General features: G+C 39.6%; 1 protein-coding gene across 1 annotated transcript in view; it reads right to left on the bottom strand.

Moving 5' to 3' along the window:
• LOC123753850 (uncharacterized) overlaps positions 1-23,416 on the bottom strand; it is a 490,864-nt gene that overhangs the window by 158,091 nt on the left and 309,357 nt on the right. The window lies entirely within an intron of this gene.

Below are 23,416 nucleotides of genomic sequence, written 5' to 3'. Positions count from 1 at the left end.
TACCTTGATGTTCCCCCATAGGATCATCATAAGCAGCTGACAAAACTCTCTCTCTATAGCAGGTCGGCAACATAACCTGGTGGACTACCTCCCACTCATTTGACAAGAAACCACTCTGTGGTCTCCATTTTCTCATCAAAATCCAATCATTGTAGTAGTTCCCAGTTGCTGCGTCTACAATTTCCTCCTTAGAGATGGCTACATCGTGGCATTCTGCAAGACTTGGGTCAGCTTTCTGTAACTCACCCAAGGAGGCGTCCAGGCCTTGGTCAGATGCCATTGGCCGAGGCTCAACAGTGTTCTCCTCCACCTCCTCACTACTCTCGGTAGGCGGCGGTGGCAGGCTCTCCACAATGTCCTTGGCCACGTCATCAAATCGGGCCATGAATGTGTCTGCAAGGTCCACTTGGCTTTCACCACTCAGAAAGTTCCTCGTGTCCTCGGGATTTACCACCTTGGCAAGCACAGGGCTGCCCTTACATTTAAGTCCCATAGACCTGGTCACCGCACACGCAGGCTACACAACATTATCCTCTGTGGCGGGTGGATCCAGGCAAACCTTAGGGGTAGGCAACATAATAGGCAGTCTGGAGTCCCCTACCTTATCCCCTGCTAAATCATTACCCAATATTACATCAACATTAGGGAAAGGTAGGTACGAAGTGACTCCGACTGTACAAACACCCTTGTGGAAATCAGATTCCAGGGTAACCTTATGGAGGGGTACTGCTCGAGTATCACTAGTGACACCCTCGACCAGTACCACCTCTCCAGTGTTGAGAGTGTTGGCACCTTGCAACGCACTCTCTAAAATTAAAGTCTGGATGGTACCGGTGTCTCGGAAGATCACCAGGTCCTTCCAGGAAGAACCCTCAGACAAAAGTAGTCTCCCTTTTGATAAGAATGGGGTAAGCAGGTCCAACCACTGCGAGTTGAAGGTCTTACTCCCTAACCCTTCCGAAGGCCTCAAGCCCTGTGTCACAACAAGAGCATTAGGTCTTTTTTCTGGGTACAGTTGCCAACAAAGGCTAGTAATGTGGTTTGGACATTTACAGTGACCACAGATACGTCGGGGAACAGAGACATTACTAACAGGACTGCCCTTCGGTTCACTCTTAGGTGTCGTGGGGCTAGACAATTTAACAGGGTTAGTTATGTCTGAAACAGAAGGTGCATTAGTTATAGGGTTAGAATGAGCTGGTCTGGACTGGCTGTGGGTATAAGTTTTGTTACTCTGTGTGGTATAATTATTTTTATTGGGCCTTTTGCCCGCCAACTGGTAGTTTTCTGCCATCTTGGCCAAATCCACTATTTTAGAATCTACCTCTATCCTTCCTCTAATGTAATGTGCTACATTCTCTGGCATATTATCTATAAAGTGTTCCACTAAAACTAAATTCTTAAGTGCCTCGTATGTTTCGGCTTTAGCCGAGCGAATCCACTTTTCAAACAATCTAATTTGATCATTAGCAATTTCAGTGAGAGGTTGGTTGTGAGTAGGCCTAAGGTTGCGATAAGCTTGGCGGTGAGCTTCAGGTGTAATTTCATATGCCCTCAAAATTCGTTCCCTGACTTTATCATATTTAAAACACTCGTCGTCAGTCATGTTTATAAAAATATCTTGTGCTTTACCCCTAAGCCGCCCCTGTAAGATTTTCACCCACTCTTCCCTTGGCCAGTTCATGGACATGGCTAGTCTCTGAAAATGGTTGAAAAATCTTTCAGGGTCTGACTCTGAAAATTCAGGTAAGTTATGCTTTTTATCAGAATGCCTGGGGTTTGAGTCCCCAGTAGGTGGTGGTACCATTCTGGCCACCTCATTTTTGAGCCTTTGCTCTTCAACTTTAGCATTTTGTTCTACTACTCTGGCCTCTTCCTCTGCCAGTCTTAACTTGGCTAGTGTTAATTCTAACTATATTTCTACTAGCTACACTTTCCCCTGAAATGGGCTCACATAAAATTGTATCACTTGGCAATAGTTCTTGGTCTATACAATGCCGTAAAATTTCATTCATCAAGGTGAATGTTAGGTGGCTATATAGGGTGAACAGGTTTGGATGCGTATTGAGACAACTCAAAATATTCCGTGGACCTCATCTAATAAATTAATATTCAATATTTCCCTGATATAGCTGTCATAAAGGTTATAACTATTATTGTATGTCCTTTGACAAGTGTAATTGAAGAAAAAGAAGAATTACCTATTATTTGGCACGACCAGTACACATTTATTTATTTATTTATTTATATACAAGAAGGTACATTGGGATTGTGAGGATACATAGCATAGTAATTACATTCTTGTAAAGCCACTAGTACGCGCAACGTTTCAGGCAGGTCCTTAATCTAAGAAGTTATTTTGTTGACATTAGCAACACCCAGAGAGGAATATTTGTCTGTGTTCATCCGTGTCATATCTGGTTATCTAGGCCAAAATCAGCCATACAAGATAAGGCCTCCCCCATTTAATTACCAAGATATGTAGTCTAATACATATCTATTCTGTCAATACATATCTATTCTGTCAATACATATCTATTCTGTCAATACATATCTATTGTGAATATCTATTAACTAATAATTTATATTGATAACTATATATAATCCATAAACTCCCAGAATATGTAAGGAAGCGATTTGTGGGACATTTTAAACCATACAGTCCACTTTAAACATCATACAATTTGCTATCGAGAAATGTAAAGTAATGTAAAATATATATTGCTATAAAATTTAATATAAATTAAATAAATGTAACTCTCACAAGTCATTTCTCCACAAGCTGGTATACATAAATACCTTATTTATGTACTTATCAAACATGTCTACTACTCATGCATACCTGATATGCATCCTTCATTTTACATGTACACCATTGGCTAGCAAACTTGCAGTTGTAGTAAATAATTATTAAAAAATGTTTATACCTTTGGTATTTCATCCGCCTAACCATAAAAAGGATTTCCTGTTTTCTGTGGCTTATGAGGCTTATGGAGCTTCAAACTGTTGTAATATAACTCATATTGTACAGTTCAAGTGGGTACTTCCTGGTACTAACGGAAGCAGACACAATATGTCATAAGTAATACCATCCTCACCGGGGATGTTGTTGTACCTTTGTTCAGGGCCGAGAGTAACTCAATGTTAGTAAATATTTGTATTTATTTATATTTATGCAAGAGTTTTTACATTCTTGTACAGCCACTAGCATGCACAGCGTTTCCGGCAAGTCCTGTATCCTAATTTTCACACACACACACTTCTCCAGGAAGCTGCCCATAGCAACTGTCTAACTCCCAGGTACCTATTTACTGCTAGGTGAACAGGACATGAGGGGGATGGGGTGAAAGAAACTGCCCGTTTGAACAAATTTGTTTCTGCCTCCACCTGGGATCGAACCCTGCCCCTTAGGACTACGAACCCCGAGCGCTGTTCATTCAGCCGTCAGGCCCCATAAGCACATTGCATTCATTTTGATTGTGGAGCATCAAGTCAATGAGCGTTTATCTATCGCCGCATCCAGCATTTAATCATAATTGTGTGTCTTTGGGAAAATTATCGAAGTTTGCGGTGGAAACCCGAAAAAGAATCCCGGATTTCTTTATCCATCGCCAAGGATAAAGAAAACGATGTTCAGCGACCATTAACGTGATTGTATCCATATGCAGGAGATGAGTCACAATAACGTGGCTAAAGTATGTTGATTGTGAACAATCGACAAGAGAATGGTCCAAGACGCACCGAAACGTCGTCGTCCCTTCACCTTCTAGTGTGGGGTCTGGTCAACATTTACGTGATTCACTTAAGTCTACCGTAAAGGAAGAATTTTTTTTTTTGTTATATAATTTATAATTTTTCAATCAAATATTTGTGCTTTTATGTTGTATTTAAAAAAAATAATAAGATTTCCTTACAAGGTTTTTTATATTCTTAATTTCTCAACAGAATTTTAAATAAAGTAGTAGATTTTTGATACCCTTAAAAACTGTAATATATGAGACTGGAGTATTTAAATATATTTTAAAATTATTAATAACATCAGCGCACGTTCACTGTTCGTTATACTATAACAATTATTTAATTATAATATTTTGGATACCCAATGGGTACAATAGAAGAAGCATTTTTATTCATGCTGACATTAGGAAATCCACATTCCAGAATTTCTCGATATCTTGGTGTGGACCAAAACTATATTGACGAATTTATTAAATTAAAGAAAGTTCATTTAGAAAAAGAAGTACATCTCAAAAAGATTTTGTTAATTACGTATTTCTACTTTCGTCTATATAAAGTTTCTCAAGGGGCGTACAAACTCATACACTACACAATTATTTATCATATTTTACATTTCATATTCCAATAGTAATCACGTAATCTATTTTGTTACAAATTTGGGTATTGTTTATCCTGAGATTTATTTGATTAGAAGATTAGTGCCAAACAGAATATAGAAAGTTTTGTCAATGTTAAGGGTGAGTTTGTTCGCAGTTAGCCAAAGATGGACTTTATTTAGCTCAGTATTTACTGTGGCATTTAGAACAAGGGGGTCAGGACTGGAATAAATGAAGGTTGTGTCGTCAGCAAATAGAATTGGTTTGAGGTGTTGGGAGGCATTTGGAAGGTCATTAATGTAGATGAGAAAGAGGAGAGGGCCAAGTATGCTGCCCTGAGGAACATCAATGTTGATGGGTAGGGTGGGAGAAATTGAATTATTCACAGAAACGTACTGGAGCCTGTCAGTATGGTAAGATTTGAGGTATTGCAGGGAGTGTCCTCTGACTCCATAATGATGTAATTTAAGAAGAAGGTTTTGGTGGTTGACAGTGTCAAAAGCCTTAGGCAGGTCCAGAAATAACCCAACAGGGAACTCATTTTTATCAAGAGCTGCATGAATCAAGTTAATCATACTAATAAGTGCATCGTTAGTGCTTTTTTGGGGTCTGAAGCCATATTGACAAGAGCTAAGTATATTGTGTTTGGCTAGATAAGAGTAAAGCTGCTTGTAGATTAGTTTTTCAAATATTTTTGACAAGTTTGGCAGGATTGATATAGGTCTGTAGTTGTTAACATCTGTGAGATCACCACATTTGTGGACAGGCGTTACTCTCGCTTTTTTAGAATATCTGGAAAGGTTTGGAGTTCAAGTGACTTGTTGAAGAGCAATGCAATAGCAGGGGCTAAAGATCTGGAGGCTTGTTGTAAATTAAAGTTGGTATCGCCTCAAGGGCACTAGACTTGGTTTTAAGGGAAAGGATTATCTCATTAACATCAGTGGAATTAGTAGGCTTTAGGTACAGAGACTGAGGATAGTTACCTGTAAGATAGTCCTTAACGTCAGTACTGGAAGACTGAATATCATTTGCAAGGGATGACCCAATGGAAGAGAAGAACCTATTGAACTCAATAGCAGAATCTGAGGCTGAAAGCTGAGCATCGTTATTGGACAGGAGTGTTGGTTTGTTATTTAAAATCTTCTTTGATCCCAATATTTGTGAAATTGTGCTCCAAATTTTTTTAATGTTGCTCTTTATTTGGGTAAATTTATCTTCGTAGTATTTAGTTTTGGCTCGTCTAATTATTTTAGATAGCAATAACGAGTAATTCTTTGAGAATTCTTTGGAGACGATTCCTAACCTATACTTCTTCTCAAGGTCATGTTTTTTATTAATGGATTTAAGTATTCCCTTTGTAAGCCAAGGATTGTTTAGCCTTTTGGTTGTGACTTGTTTCGTTAGCATAGGACAGTGGGTGTTATAAAGGCTAAGAGTTTTTTTGAAGAAAAGATTGCACTGCTAGGTTGATGTCCCCTATGTTACCTAACTCGGACTCCCAGTTGACATTATCAGCAGCAGTTATAAAATTGCCAATAGCAGTTTCATTGTGCAGCTTAAAGCTTAACTCCCTTGTCTCTAGAGGTTGTTTGTTAATGTTAGTTAAGAGAAATGTGGGGTAATGGTCTGTAGTGCTATTGATGATTATACCTGAAGTAAGCGGAGAGGTTATGTTGGTCCAGATGTGATCTAGAGTCGTGGCAGTACTATCAGTGATTCTAGTAGGTCTAGTGATTAAGGCTATGAGGAAGCAGGAATTCATACAGTTGAGGAAGATAACAGCAGTAGGGTGTTCAGGTTCGCAGAGGTCAATATTAAAGTCCCCTGCGATAATTAGATGGTTTTTGTTCAGTCTGTTATCTAGTATTAGATTTCTAAGGCTTGAGTTGAATTCGGCCACATCAGTGTTAGGAATTCTATAGACTGCACCCACAGACAGGACAGATTCAGCACCCTTGACTCTGAAACTGGCGAAGATATATTCCCCACAGCTGTCTCTAGTTTTAATTACTTTTAAGCATGTTCTTGGTGGTAGTAAAGAGCAGTACCACCACCTCTTTGAATTTGACGACAGTTGTGAATTGCTGAGTAGTTAGGCATGTTAAAGAGTTGAGTAGTATCCTCTTTCAACCATGTTTCAGTAAGTTTAATAAAAGATAATTTGTTGTCAATAGTTTCAATCAAGGCACTAATATCATCGAAGTGTTTACCTAAAGATCTAACGTTCAAGTTGATTACAGAGATATTGTGATTATGTGTTAATACACTGTTTACATCATGTGCTGTAAAATATCTGCAATTTTGATCATTAAAGTGATGATTGTCATAGATAGTGGATAAGAGGTGTAGTTCTGGGTCTATGCTTGTCTGCATAAAAAAGCTTGTAGTAGGAAAACAAGGCAAGAATGGCAATTACAAAATAAAATTTGATATAAAAGGGAGAAAATATATAAACAAAACTATACAAAACAAACACAAACTGAAAAAAATGAGGTAGATTGCTTACAAGTACTCTCAGGTACACTGTAAGTAATAATTTGCATTTTGAGACACAGGCAAAGCCAGGGGGTACAATGGAGTAAGAGAGTATGGCGAGGCTAGGCAACCTAGGTAATAAATGAAATCAAAGAAAAAAAGTTGAATAATAAACATAGGAAAATTTAAGCTAATGATTATTAACCCTTAAACGGCGCAACGCGCCTGCAGGCTCACGTCTGGTTTGCGCAACACGCCTGCAGGCCCTCGTCTGGGGTGTGCTATGCGCCTCCGGGTATTTGAATTTTTCACGTTCCATTCAAAACTCCCGCGGCTACATGGGGCTCACATCAGCTTCCTCAGGACTCTTGTAAACAGACGCCATCTTTAAAAAAAATCGTGGTCCACATTCCCGAGTGTGGGAGCCTCAGTAGTGAGTGAGCAACCAAGGCTGGCGCTCGCAGCACGAGCGCACCGCACTACTGTTCAGCGTGTGACCACAGCATCACCTAATAATGTCAATATATATATATAACTTGTATTATTTAGCCATGATAGTATTATAGAAGAGCCTGAGTGTGATAATGACTGGGTACAATGTTCATATATCAGTGATTCAATGCTGTTCACGATGTTCACAGCACTAGCCACAGCACCAGAGCATTATTTCGTCCATCTAGGAATCTTCAAATGACTTCTCAGGTTCCTTTTCAAAATAAACATGTGATCAATTATTCATTTACAGGAATTTGTGATAATAGCAGGATTGTGGTTATAATTAGTATTGTGGAAGGAGGAATATTAGAAGAGCCAAAGATAAATTTACCCAAACAAAGAGCAACATAAAAAAACATGGAGCACAATTTCATAAATTTTTGGATCAAAGAAGATTTTAAGAAACAAACCAACACTCCTGTCCAATAACGATGGTCAGCTTTTAGCCTCTGATACTGTTATTGAGTTCAATACATTCTTCTCTTCCATTGGGTCATCCCTTGCAAATGATATTCCATCTTCCAGTACTGATGTTCAGGACTATCTTACAGGTAACTATCCTCAGTCTCTGTACCTAAAGCCTACTAATTCCACTGATGTTAATGAGATAATCCTTTCCCTTAAAACCAAGTCTAGTGCCCTTAAGGAGATACCAACTTTAATTTACAAAAAAGCCTCCAGATCTTTAGCCCCTGCTATTGCATTGCTCTTCAACAAGTCACTTGAACTCCAAACCTTTCCAGATATTCTAAAAAAGCGAGAGTAACCCCTGTCCACAAACGTGGTGATCTCACAGATGTTAACAACTACAGACCTATATCAATCCTGCCAAACTTGTCAAAAATATTTGAAAAACTAATCTACAAGCAGCTTTACTCTTATCTAGCCAAACACAATATACTATTAATTAGCTCTTGTCAATATGGCTTCAGACCCCAAAAAAGCACTAACGATGCACTTATTAGTATGATTAACTTGATTCATGCAGCTCTTGATAAAAATGAGTTCCCTGATGGGTTATTTGTGGACCTTCGTAAGGCTTTTGACACTGTCAACCACCAAAACCTTCTTCTTAAATTACATCATTATGGAGTCAGAGGACACTCCTTGCAATACCTCAAATCTTACCTTACTGACAGGCTCCAGTACGTTTCTGTGAATAATTCAATTTCTCCCTCCCTACCCATCAACATTGGTGTTCCTCAGGGCAGCATACTTGGCCCTCTCCTCTTTCTCATCTACATTAATGACCTTCCAAATGCTTCCCAACACCTCAAACCAATTCTATTTGCTGACGACACAACCTTCATTTACTCCAGTCCTGACCCTCTTGCTCTAAATGCCACAGTAAATACTGAGCTAAATAAAGTCCATCTTTGGCTAACTGCCAACAAACTCACCCTTAACATTGACAAAACTTTCTAGATTCTGTTTGGCACTAATCTTCTAATCAAATAAATCTCAGGATAAACAATACCCAAATTTGTAACAAAATAGATTACGTGATTACTATTGGAATATGAAATGTAAAATATGATAAATAATTGTGTAGTGTATGAGTTTGTACGCCCCTTGAGAAACTTTATATAGACGAAAGTAGAAATACGTAATTAACAAAATCTTTTTGAGATGTACTTCTTTTTCTAAATGAACTTTCTTTAACTTAATAAATTCGTCAATATAGTTTTGGTCCACACCAAGATATCGAGAAATTATGGAATGTGGATTTCCTAATGTCAGCATGAATAAAAATGCTTCTTCTATTGTACCCATTGGGTATCCAAAATATTATAATTAAATAATTGTTATAGTATAACGAACAGTGAACGTGCGCTGATGTTATTAATATTTTTAAAATATATTTAAATACTCCAGTCTCATATATTACAGTTTTTAAGGGTATCAAAAATCTACTACTTTATTTAAAATTCTGTTGAGAAATGAAGAATATAAAAAACCTTGTAAGAAAATTTTATTATTTTCATTAAAATAAATCATAATATCACAAATATTTGATTGAAAAATTATAAATTATATAACGAAAAAAAAAATTTCTTCCATTATGGTAGACTTAAGTGAATCACGTAAATGTTGACCAGACCCCACACTAGAAGGTGAAGGGACGACGACGTTTCGGTGCGTCTTGGACCATTCTCTAGTCGATTGTTCACAATCAACATACTTTAGCCACGTTATTGTGACTCATCTCCTGCATATGGATACAATCACGTTAATGGTCGCTGAACATCGTTTTCTTTATCCTTGGAAATGGATAAAGAAAACCGTTTTTTTTCGGGTTTCCACCGCAAACTTCGGTAATTTTCCCAAAGACACACAATTACGATTAAATGCTGGATGCGGCTATAGATAAAGGCTCATTGACTTGATGTTCCACAATCAAAATGAATGCAATGTGCTTATGGGGCCTGACGGCTGAATGAACAGCGCTCAATGTTCGTAGTCCTAAGGGGCAGGGTTCGATCCCAGGTGGAGGCAGAAACAAATTTGTTCAAACGGGCAGTTTCTTTCACCCCATCCCCCTCATGTCCTGTTCACCTAGCAGTAAATAGGTACCTGGGTGTTGCTAATGTAAATAGGTTAGACAGCTGCTATGGGCAGCTTCCTGGAGAAGTGTTTGTGTGTGAAAATTAGGATAAAGCTAGACTTGCCGGAAACGCTGTGCATGCTAGTGGCTGTACAAGAATGTAAAAACTCTTGCATAAATATAAATAAATACAAATATTTACTAACATTGAGTTACTCTCGGCCCTGAACAAAGGTACAACAACATCCCCGGTGAGGATGGTATTACTAATGACATATTGTGTCTGCTTCCAATAGTACCAGGAAGTACTCACTTGAACTGTACAATATGAGTTATATTACAACAGTTTGAAGCTCCATAAGCCTCATAAGCCACAGAAAACAGGAAATCCTTTTTATGGTTAGGCGGATGAAATACCAAAGGTATAAACATTTTTTAATAATTATTTACTACAACTGCAAGTTTGCTAGCCAATGGTGTACATGTAAAATGAAGAATGTATATCAGGTATGCATGAGTAGTAGACATGTTTGATAAGTACATAAATAAGGTATTTATGTATTCCAGCTTGTGGAGAAATGACTTGTGAGAGTTACATTTATTTAATTTATATTAAATTTTATAGCAATTTATATTTTACATTACTTTACATTTCTCGATAGCAAATTGTATGATGTTTAAAGTGGACTGTATGGTTTAAAATGTCCCACAAATCGCTTCCTTACATATTCTGGGAGTTTATGGATTATATATAGTTATCAATATAAATTATTAGTTAATAGATATTCACAATAGATATGTATTGACAGAATAGATATGTATTGACAGAATAGATATGTATTGACAGAATAGATATGTATTGACAGAATAGATATGTATTAGACTACATATCTTGGTAATTAAATGGGGGAGGCCTTATCTTGTATGGCTGATTTTGGCCTAGATAACCAGATATGACACGGATGAACACAGACAAATATTCCTCTCTGGGTGTTGCTAATGTCAACAAAATAACTTCTTAGATTAAGGACCTGCCTGAAACGTTGCGCGTACTAGTGGCTTTACAAGAATGTAATTACTATGCTATGTATCCTCACAATCCCAATGTACCTTCTTGTATATAAATAAATAAATAAATAAATGTGTACTGGTCGTGCCAAATGATAGGTAATTCTTCTTTTTCTTCAATTACACTTGTCAAAGGACATACAATAATAGTTATAACCTTTATGACAGCTATATCAGGGAAATATTGAATATTAATTTATTAGATGAGGTCCACGGAATATTTTGAGTTGTCTCAATACGCATCCAAACCTGTTCACCCTATATAGCCACCTAACATTTCTGATCAGGAATGGAAAGATAATAAATAGGTTTCGGAATTAGGACATTTCCCTTGATAGTAGATGAAGCTGGTGTTGATAACGGGAACACTATTAGTCCCGTAGCACTGTTGTCCAAGGGAGAATTATAGGAGCCAGGAGCCAGATTCATGAAACAGTTATGCACGTACTTAGGAACGTTTTCCTTCTTAGCATCTCTGTAGCAGCTACGTCCGTATTATGCAGGTAGGCATCTGAGTATGAAAATCTTTATAAGTAAACACATTCGCACTAAGAATGGTCTCGACCACTCGTAGTGTTACGTAAACTGGATATAACTCAATTGTATAGCAAAGTTACAGGGTTCTGATTTAGGTGGAGGTGGGGTGGGTAGATCCAACTTTAGGTCAATTTGGGGCCCATAGTGGTCGCATGTAAGTATGAGCTCAACTGACCATGTTGCTGCCTCTCTTAGGGAGGTTGAAATGAAGGTAAGGTCTAATCTACCTCCTCGGATGTAAGTGGGTTCATTCTTGTTTAGGATATGGATTTCTGGTAGCTGGTCTAGTAGATGTGCAATGTGAGTGCCGGCCTCAGTTGTTGTGTTCGAGCCTTGTAACAAACGATGATGGGCAATGAAATCCCCACAAATTATTGCGTTTGAGGTGGTCGTGTGTCCAAATAATACCGAGAGATCCATTTCAGCACGTGAAGTCCTGTAAACATTAAACACTTCAAGTTTGTCGCGTCTTAGCTCAATGGTTATTCCCATTACCTCTGTCCCTGCTCCACAATAGGGTGGGCTGGTTATGGACTTGGAGATCAGGTCACATTTCACATAGATGGCACATCCCCTGGGACGGGCTGGACCTTTAACAGGAATATAGTATAACACACACACACACATATTAGAGGGGTTAACCAGGATGGTTCGGGTGACATCTTCACTACTCACTATCTTCATCACTGTAACTATCTTAACCACATAACCTGCAACCCTCCACACTATCTGGGATAAGACCATCCACACTACACTCGACCATCAACACTACACTCGACCATCATCAACACTACACACAACCATCATCAACACTACACACAACCATCAACACTACACACAACCATCAACACTACACACAACCATCAACACTACACACAACCATCATCAACACTACACACAACCATCATCAACACTACACACAACCATCATCAACACTACACACAACCATCAACACTACACACAACCATCATCAACACTACACACAACCATCATCAACACTACACACAACCATCATCAACACTACACACAACCATCATCAACACTACACACAACCATCAACACTACACACAACCATCATCAACACTACACACAACCATCAACACTACACACAACCATCAACAACACTACACACAACCATCAACACTACACACAACCATCATCAACACTACACACAACCATCAACAACACTACACACAACCATCAACAACACTACACACAACCATCAACACTACACACAACCATCATCAACACTACACACAACCATCATCAACACTACACACAACCATCATCAACACTACACACAACCATCAACACTACACACAACCATCATCAACACTACACACAACCATCAACACTACACACAACCATCATCAACACTACACACAACCATCAACACTACACACAACCATCATCAACACTACACACAACCATCAACACTACACACAACCATCAACACTACACACAACCATCAACACTACACACAACCATCAACACTACACACAACCATCATCAACACTACACACAACCATCAACAACACTACACACAACCATCAACACTACACACAACCATCAACACTACACACAACCATCATCAACACTACACACAACCATCATCAACACTACACACAACCATCAACACTACACACCAACCATCAACACTACACACAACCATCAACACTACACACAACCATCATAACACTACACACAACCATCATCAACACTACACACAACCATCACACTCACACCAACCATCAACACTACCACAACCATCAACACTACACACAACCATCATCAACACTACACACAACCATCATCAACACTACACACAACCATCATCAACACTACACACAACCATCACACTACACACAACCATCAACACTACACACAACATCATCAACACTACACACAACCATCATCAACACTACACACAACCATCATCAACACTACACACAACCATCATCAACACTACACACAACATCATCAACACTACACACAACCATCATCAACACTACACACAACCATCACAACACTACACACAACCATCACAACACTACACACAACCATCATCACACACTACACACAACCATCAACACTACACACAACCATCATCAACACTACACACAACCATCAATCAACACTACACACAACCATCATCAACACTACACACAACCATCAACACTACACACAACCATCAACAACACTACACACAAACCATCAACACTACACACACAACCATCATCAACACTACACACAACCATCATCAACACTACACACAACCATCATCAACACTACACACAACCATCAACACTACACACAACACATCAACACTACACACAACCATCACCACACTACACACAACCATCATCACACTACACACAACCATCATCAACACTACACACACAACCATCAAAACACTACCACAACCATCATCAAACACTACACACAACCATCAACAACATCTACACACAACCATCACACACTACACACAACCATCAATCAACACTACACACAACATCAATCAACACTACACACAACCATCAACAACACTACACACAACCATCAACACTACACACAACAATCATCAACACTACACACAACCATCACAACACTACACACAACCATCATCAACACTACACACAACCATCATCAACACTACACACAACCATCAACACTACACACAACCATCATCAACACTACACACAACCATCAACACTACACACAACCATCATCAACACTACACACAACCATCATCAACACTACACACAACCATCATCAACACTACACACAACCATCATCAACACTACACACAACCATCACAACACTACACACAACCATCAACACTACACACAACCATCAATCAACACTACACACAACCATCATCAACACTACACACAACCATCAACAACACTACACACAACCATCAACACTACACACAACCATCATCAACACTACACACAACCATCACAACACTACACACAACCATCAATCAACACTACACACAACCATCAACACTACACACAACCATCATCAACACTACACACAACCATCAACACTACACACAACCATCATCAACACTACACACAACCATCATCAACACTACACACAACCATCAACACTACACACAACCATCATCAACACTACACACAACCATCAACACTACACACAACCATCATCAACACTACACACAACCATCAACACTACACACAACCATCATCAACACTACACACAACCATCATCAACACTACACACAACCATCAACAACACTACACACAACCATCAACACTACACACAACCATCATCAACACTACACACAACCATCAACACTACACACAACCATCATCAACACTACACACAACCATCAACACTACACACAACCATCATCAACACTACACACAACCATCATCAACACTACACACAACCATCAACAACACTACACACAACCATCAACACTACACACAACCATCATCAACACTACACACAACCATCAACACTACACACAACCATCATCAACACTACACACAACCATCAACACTACACACAACCATCAACAACACTACACACAACCATCAACACTACACACAACCATCATCAACACTACACACAACCATCATCAACACTACACACAACCATCAACAACACTACACACAACCATCAACACTACACACAACTATCAACACTACACACAACCATCAACAACACTACACACAACCATCAACAACACTACACACAACCATCATCAACACTACACACAACCATCAACACTACACACAACCATCATCAACACTACACACAACCATCAACACTACACACAACCATCATCAACACTACACACAACCATCAACACTACACACAACCATCATCAACACTACACACAACCATCAACAACACTACACACAACCATCATCAACACTACACACAACCATCAACATTACACACAACCATCAACAACACTACACACAACCATCAACAACACTACACACAACCATCAACAACACTACACACAACCATCAACACTACACACAACCATCAACACTACACACAACCATCATCAACACTACACACAACCATCAACAACACTACACACAACCATCAACACTACACACAACCATCAACACTACACACAACCATCAACACTACACACAACCATCATCAACACTACACACAACCATCAACACTACACACAACCATCAACACTACACACAACCATCAACAACACTACACACAACCATCATCAACACTACACACAACCATCAACAACACTACACACAACCATCAACACTACACACAACCATCATCAACACTACACACAACCATCATCAACACTACACACAACCATCATCAACACTACACACAACCATCAACACTACACACAACCATCAACAACACTACACACAACCATCATCAACACTACACACAACCATCAACAACACTACACACAACCATCAACACTACACACAACCATCATCAACACTACACACAACCATCATCAACACTACACACAACCATCATCAACACTACACACAACCATCATCAACACTACACACAACCATCATCAACACTACACACAACCATCATCAACACTACACACAACCATCAACACTACACACAACCATCAACACTACACACAACCATCAACACTACACACAACCATCATCAACACTACACACAACCATCATCAACACTACACACAACCATCAACAACACTACACACAACCATCAACACTACACACAACCATCAACACTACACACAACCATCATCAACACTACACACAACCATCATCAACACTACACACAACCATCAACAACACTACACACAACCATCAACAACACTACACACAACCATCATCAACACTACACACAACCATCAACACTACACACAACCATCAACACTACACACAACCATCAACACTACACACAACCATCAACACTACACACAACCATCAACACTACACACAACCATCATCAACACTACACACAACCATCATCAACACTACACACAACCATCAACACTACACACAACCATCAACACTACACACAACCATCAACACTACACACAACCATCAACACTACACACAACCATCATCAACACTACACACAACCATCATCAACACTACACACAACCATCATCAACACTACACACAACCATCAACACTACACACAACCATCATCAACACTACACACAACCATCAACAACACTACACACAACCATCATCAACACTACACACAACCATCAACAACACTACACACAACCATCATCAACACTACACACAACCATCAACACTACACACAACCATCATCAACACTACACACAACCATCATCAACACTACACACAACCATCAACACTACACACAACCATCAACACTACACACAACCATCAACACTACACACAACCATCAACACTACACACAACCATCATCAACACTACACACAACCATCATCAACACTACACACAACCATCATCAACACTACACACAACCATCAACACTACACACAACCATCATCAACACTACACACAACCATCAACAACACTACACACAACCATCAACACTACACACAACCATCAACACTACACACAACCATCAACAACACTACACACAACCATCAACAACACTACACACAACCATCATCAACACTACACACAACCATCAACACTACACACAACCATCAACACTACACACAACCATCAACACTACACACAACCATCAACACTACACACAACCATCAACACTACACACAACCATCAACAACACTACACACAACCATCATCAACACTACACACAACCATCAACAACACTACACACAACCATCAACACTACACACAACCATCAACAACACTACACACAACCATCAACACTACACACAACCATCAACAACACTACACACAACCATCAACACTACACACAACCATCATCAACACTACACACAACCATCATCAACACTACACACAACCATCATCAACACTACACACAACCATCATCAACACTACACACAACCATCATCAACACTACACACAACCATCATCAACACTACACACAACCATCAACAACACTACACACAACCATCAACAACACTACACACAACCATCAACAACACTCTTCCCTCCTCCTCCAACCTCTCCTCTCTCCCTGTTTATCATCTACCTCTCTCTCTTTCAACTTTCATCTCCTCCATTTTCCTCACCTCCCTCCCCTCTCCCCCTCTCCCTGAGCTGCACCTCGCCCTTCCCATGATTTTTTTTCATTAATGTATATAGAAGGTCTCTTCCTCCTTCCCCCCCCCCCTTTCTCCCCTCTTCCCTCTTTCTCCTCTCCCTCCCTCCTTTCTCCCCCTCTCCCCGTCTCTCTCTCTCCCTCTCCCATCTTTCTCCCCCTCTCCCCTCTTTCTCCCCCTCACCCCCCTCTCCCCTCTTTCTCCCCCTCTCCCCTCTTTCTCCCCCATAACAATATCTGAGTGAACACGGCCACTTACCTCTCCCTATGAAGGTTGGTGTGAGGGTGGTGTTGTTGGGACAATATTTCCCCCTAACTAAATTCTGGATCATCCAGTATATTAATTAAACTTATTGGGTCTCTCTCCAAGTCAGACAGATTGAGTCCTCTGGCGAGCCTCCTCCCCCGACTGACGACAAGATGGAGACCATGGACCAATATTACACCTACAAGAGGGAAACGAGCCACGTTGAGACGCCAGTTCCAGCCCCCAAGCGCCGCAAACTGGACAATGGTTTTTGGGTGGGTTCATGGGATGATCACGAGGCAGCATTAAGCAAGATAATGGCAGAATGGGAGAAGATGTGGGTTGTCGGTGGGAAGACATGGGGAAAGGACTGGGAAAACATGACGTACTGAGTTTGATATTTTTGTTTATGTAAATATTTTAAAAGATTTAAAATAAATATATTGTGTAACACTATAAATGTGTTTTATTTACAATATTTCACATACAACGAGTCAATCACAAATGATATTGGTGTCGCCAACTACTGGCCATGAGCAATTAGGATGTCAAACTTTAAAGATTTAATGGTCACAGGTTGAGTAGGGGGTCAGGTGGTGTTCAGTGACCTTGTTTTCTGCTAAGGTGATAATTGCGGACGGCTGGCTGGGGTGTGCCCATCAAACAAGCGACTGTTTAAGGTGTGGTAGGTAGAGAGCTTGAGGCTATGTCGTAAACCCCAAATGTTCTACATGATCCTTCCTGGCAAGAAGATCTTCAATATTCTGTCTGCTGAGTAACCCTCCTGGGAACCTGCCTATTTACATATAAAATGTCATCAATAAGTAACATAATTATTGTTTTTTTTTCTTGCAGTTTATTATTTTTGAAACATTAAAAAATCTCTCTAACTCCACTCTAATGCTTGGACCACATAAAGTTTTTTAAGAGTGTCTGTAATACAGTTTACAAGAACAACATTCTGCTTACAAGAAATAAAATACTTGCATATTATTCTCAATTTCAGTACATTGGTCACACCTATTGTTGTCCTTAATACCCACCATCAACAACCTATCATTAGTAGGAAGGGTCTCATGAATATAACGATACAATCGCTCACGTTGTTTTGGGGCAATAAATTTGACATGAAGGTTTGCCCATATTACTCGCCAGTTAAAGAGTGGATATGCCTCCTCTACTCTAGCAACTATATGTGGGAGTAGAACATCATACACGTTTACTGTTCATCATTAAAAAAACCTTCAATATTACAAATCCTTGAGAATATCAATTGCACATAAATAAAAGTGCGGTGAAATAGAGACAAGGTCAGTACACTCTGGCATATGTATCAAATAGCTAACACGTAATTTAACAGTCTCCGTGGTGTAGTGGTAAGACACTCGCCTGGCGTTCCGCGAGCGCTATGTCATGGGTTCGTATCCTGGCCGGGGAGGATTTACTGGGCGCAATTCCTTAACTGTAGCCTCTGTTTAACGCAACAGTAAAATGTGTACTTGGATGAAAAAACGATTCTTCGCGGCAGGGGATCGTATTCCAGGGACCATAGAATTAAGGACCTACCCGAAACGCTACGCGTACTAGTGGCTGTACAAGAATGTAACAACTCTTGTATATATCTAAAAAAAACAAAAAAAAACAAAAATAGTAATGTCCTATCGCATTTACACTAGTCCTCTGCATTATCTCCTTTCTAAAGGTAACACGTAACACAGCGAGAGAGAGAGATCGCTTGTCGAGAAGTTCCCGTAGCCAGACTATACTGTCAGGCCGGGTGGGGGGAGAACTGACTGCCGTAGACACTCTATCAAACGTAGTATCAGAGACTTTGGTGAGTGAACTTGTAAGGTGACGTATAGTGTGTTTTCCAACTTAGGTGTTGGGTGATGTTCAGGGGCATTCAGCTGTAGTGTTCTCAAATTCTTGTGTGGTGACTCAAAATGTGTATTAATGTTGACATATTGAACATCAAGTGAAAAAGGTGAATTATGATACCCATAATAGTAAATATATAATTGATTAAGTTACTTTTTAAATTGTCTTTAATTGTAATCCCTAGATCTTGTATATTGCAAGCTAGAGCGGAGGTAAGTTTGCAATACTGCAATACAATAAGCCCGCAGACTTAACTGCGGGCTCACCGTAGCCCGTGCTACTTGGAACGTTTTGTACTGGGTAGCGGATCTTTAACAACAACATTTTGAGTTAAAGATCCTTGGTTATATTCGTACAGCGGGTACGTGGTAACGCAGATAATATTGTTGTACAGACAAGTTCTGTTCCTTGTCTTATAGTTAACTAACTTGAATGGATGGTGGCAGCTATCTAGCAACCTTCTTCTATTTTTATCTCTTTACTATTCTAGTACTCTGACTATTTCTTGCTCTTCTACTTTTCTCCTTTCTCTCTCATTAAACTTTCCCTTACCCCAAACCACCCATCCTGACTCCTCCCTCCCACCTCTCTAACTCCCTCACCCTTTTCATTTTTTCCTTAATTTTCATTCATTTCCGATACGTTACAAGTGTGTGTGTGTGTAATTACCTAAGTGTAATTACCTAAGTGTAGTTACAGGATGAGAGCTACGCTCGTGGTGTCCGGTCTACCCAGCACTCTTTGTCATATAACGCTTTGAAACTACTGACGGCTTTGGCCTAACACCTCCTCACCTAACTTGTTCCAACCGTCTGCCACTCTGCGAAAGTGAATTTTTCTTCCCCCTTCCCCTAACTGATGTTAACAACTACAGACCTATATCAATCCTGCCTAACTTGTCAAAAATATTTGAAAAACTAATCTACAAGCAGCTTTACTCTTATCTAGCCAAACACAATATACTTAGCTCTTGTCAATATGGCTTCAGACCCCAAAAAAAAGCACTAACGATGCACTTATTAGTATGATTAACTTGATTCATGCAGCTCTTGATAAAAATGAATTCCCTGTTGGGTTATTTGTGGACCTGCGTAAGGCTTTTGACACTGTCAACCACCAAAACCTTCTCCTTAAATTACATCATTATGGAGTCAGAGGACACTCACTGCAATACCTCAAATCTTACCATACTGACAGGCTCCAGTACGTTTCTGTGAATAATTCAATTTCTCCCACCCTACCCATCAACATCGGTGTTCCTCAGGGCAGCATACTTGGCCCTCTCCTCTTTCTCATCTACATTAATAACCTTCCAAATGCCTCCCAACACCTCAAACCAATTCTATTTGCTGACGACACAACCTTCATATACTCCAGTCCTGACCCCCTTGCTCTAAATGTCACAGTGAATACTGAGCTAAATAAAATCCATCTTTGGCTAACTGCCAACAAACTCACCCTTAACATTGACAAAACTTTCTATTTTCTGTTTGGCAATAAATCCTCTAATCAAATAAATCTCAGAATAAATAATACCCAAATTTGTAACAAATTAGATGGCAAATTCCTTGGCGTTCTCATTGACCACAAGCTGAATTTCCAGGGACACATTCTAAATATATCAAAAAAAGTTTCAAAAACTGTTGACATTCATTCTAAGATCAGATATTATGTACCCCGCCCTGCCCTTGTGACGCTCTATTACTCCCTCATCTGTCCATATCTCAACTATGGTATTTGTGCTTGGGGTTATACTACCCAAAATCATTTACGTCCTCTAATTACTCAACACAAAGCTGCTATTAGGACAATATCCAACTCTGGCCCCAGACATCACTCGGTACCCCTACTCAAATCTTTGAATATGTTAGATATTAAGTCACTGCACATTCTCTCATGTGTAATATACATATATAAAACGCTGAACTGTAATGCCAATCCTGACCTCAAAAGCTTCATTGAAGGTTGTAACAGAGCCCATGAGCACCACTCCAGAAATAAATACAGTTTTGATATTCCAAGAGTACGACTTAATCAAACTAGAAATGCTCTACGAATCAAGGGACCCAGAATGTGGAATGACCTTCCCAATCATGTTAATGACTGTACCTCTCTCAACCAGTTTAAGATAAAAACGAAGCACTACCTAATAAATTCCCTGTAACCTGCCTTACCCCTCTATTGTCAACCCATGTCTGTTTTCTTAAACAACGCTGTCTGTCGACCTAATTGTATTTGTGCTGCTTTTTCAGCCATGTTCCCCCCTTTTTATCTTCATTTTTATTTGTTCTCAACACATTTTATTCTTTATACTCAATTAGTTAGTTTAGTTCATTTATTATGCACCCCATACCCATCTTGTGGGCGGTAGTGGAAAGGGTTACAGAGGCACATAATGGGCTCAGGGACTGAACCCCACAATTCATTTAGCTAAGCAAGTTACAATCTTGATGAGCTAGTTACAAAATTCAATATAAGTCATCACATCAACAATGGGTTCGAGATCGACCTCAAGTACAGGTTCTAAATTAAGCAACTGACATATGTGGAGAGCTAGTGTCAAAATTTATATGTTTGTCCTGCACACCGCCCCCCATCCAGTGGGCAGCGGTGGATAGGTTACAATCACTTAGTTACTACCTACAGTTAGCAAACTGGGGATATTTGGCTAAAATTTCTGGTAGCAGATCATTTTGAATGAAATATTGACACATCGCTGGAACATTGGTTATAGAATTGTCTCTAAATTCACGTATCTTTTCGCACTCCATCACATAGTGACGGAGGGTGTGCGAATAATTTTGTTGACACAGTTTACATTTGGTCAGGTCTACATCAGCAGATAATGAGAATTCCCAGAGATACTTGTAACCGAGTCTAAGCCGAGCAGTAGTAACATCTAGAAGTCTGCTGATTTTATTGGATGATCCATAGATGTGTGGCTCCTCTTGCATGATAGTATGATGATAGATGGAATTACTGGTGTCAATTTCACTTTGCCTCAGATCTACAAGATCTTGTTGAAGTTCTCGGTGTACAGCTGCTCTCAGATTGCTCATTGACAATCCAAGGTTACACTCAACGGCTCCTTTAAAGGCAGATTCTTTGGCTAACTTATCAGCTCTATCATGCATTCGGAGGCCAACATGAGATGGGGACCACATGAAATGGACTCTGTTACCATCCTTAGTAATTTTGTTGTATTTGTGTCTAGCTTCGGACACGAGCATGTTACAGTTATGTCTTAAAGAGTTGAGAGCATTTAAGGATGATAAGGAGTCACTTACAATTAATGTATCAAGTTTTGAGACTTGTACACATTTCAGTGCAAGGATCAAGGCAAATAGTTCAGTCTGAAGGGTAGAGGCCCAGTTGTTTATACGGACTCCCCACTCACTTAATATTCTGAGCGTTGTTGATCGTGTTACTGAAATTAACTGTCAAATTGGTATAAAAATGCTTAGGCTAACTCATCCTAATCCTTGCACAGAAGCCCTCCAGAATTTCTTTATTGAAGATCAGCATTGTTCCAAATGGATAACAAAAACTGGAACCCAACTCAGAATGTATCAGGTTCATGATTTGTACCAAGAGAAACAACAGCGGCACTTTCCTGCACCGTGGGAG

The sequence above is a fragment of the Procambarus clarkii genome, chromosome 1 (genome assembly GCF_040958095.1).
Source record: "Procambarus clarkii isolate CNS0578487 chromosome 1, FALCON_Pclarkii_2.0, whole genome shotgun sequence".
Classification (NCBI taxonomy): domain Eukaryota; kingdom Metazoa; phylum Arthropoda; class Malacostraca; order Decapoda; family Cambaridae; genus Procambarus; species Procambarus clarkii.
The sequence above is the reverse complement of the archived record's forward strand: the minus strand, read 5'-3'. Positions and strand labels throughout refer to the sequence as shown.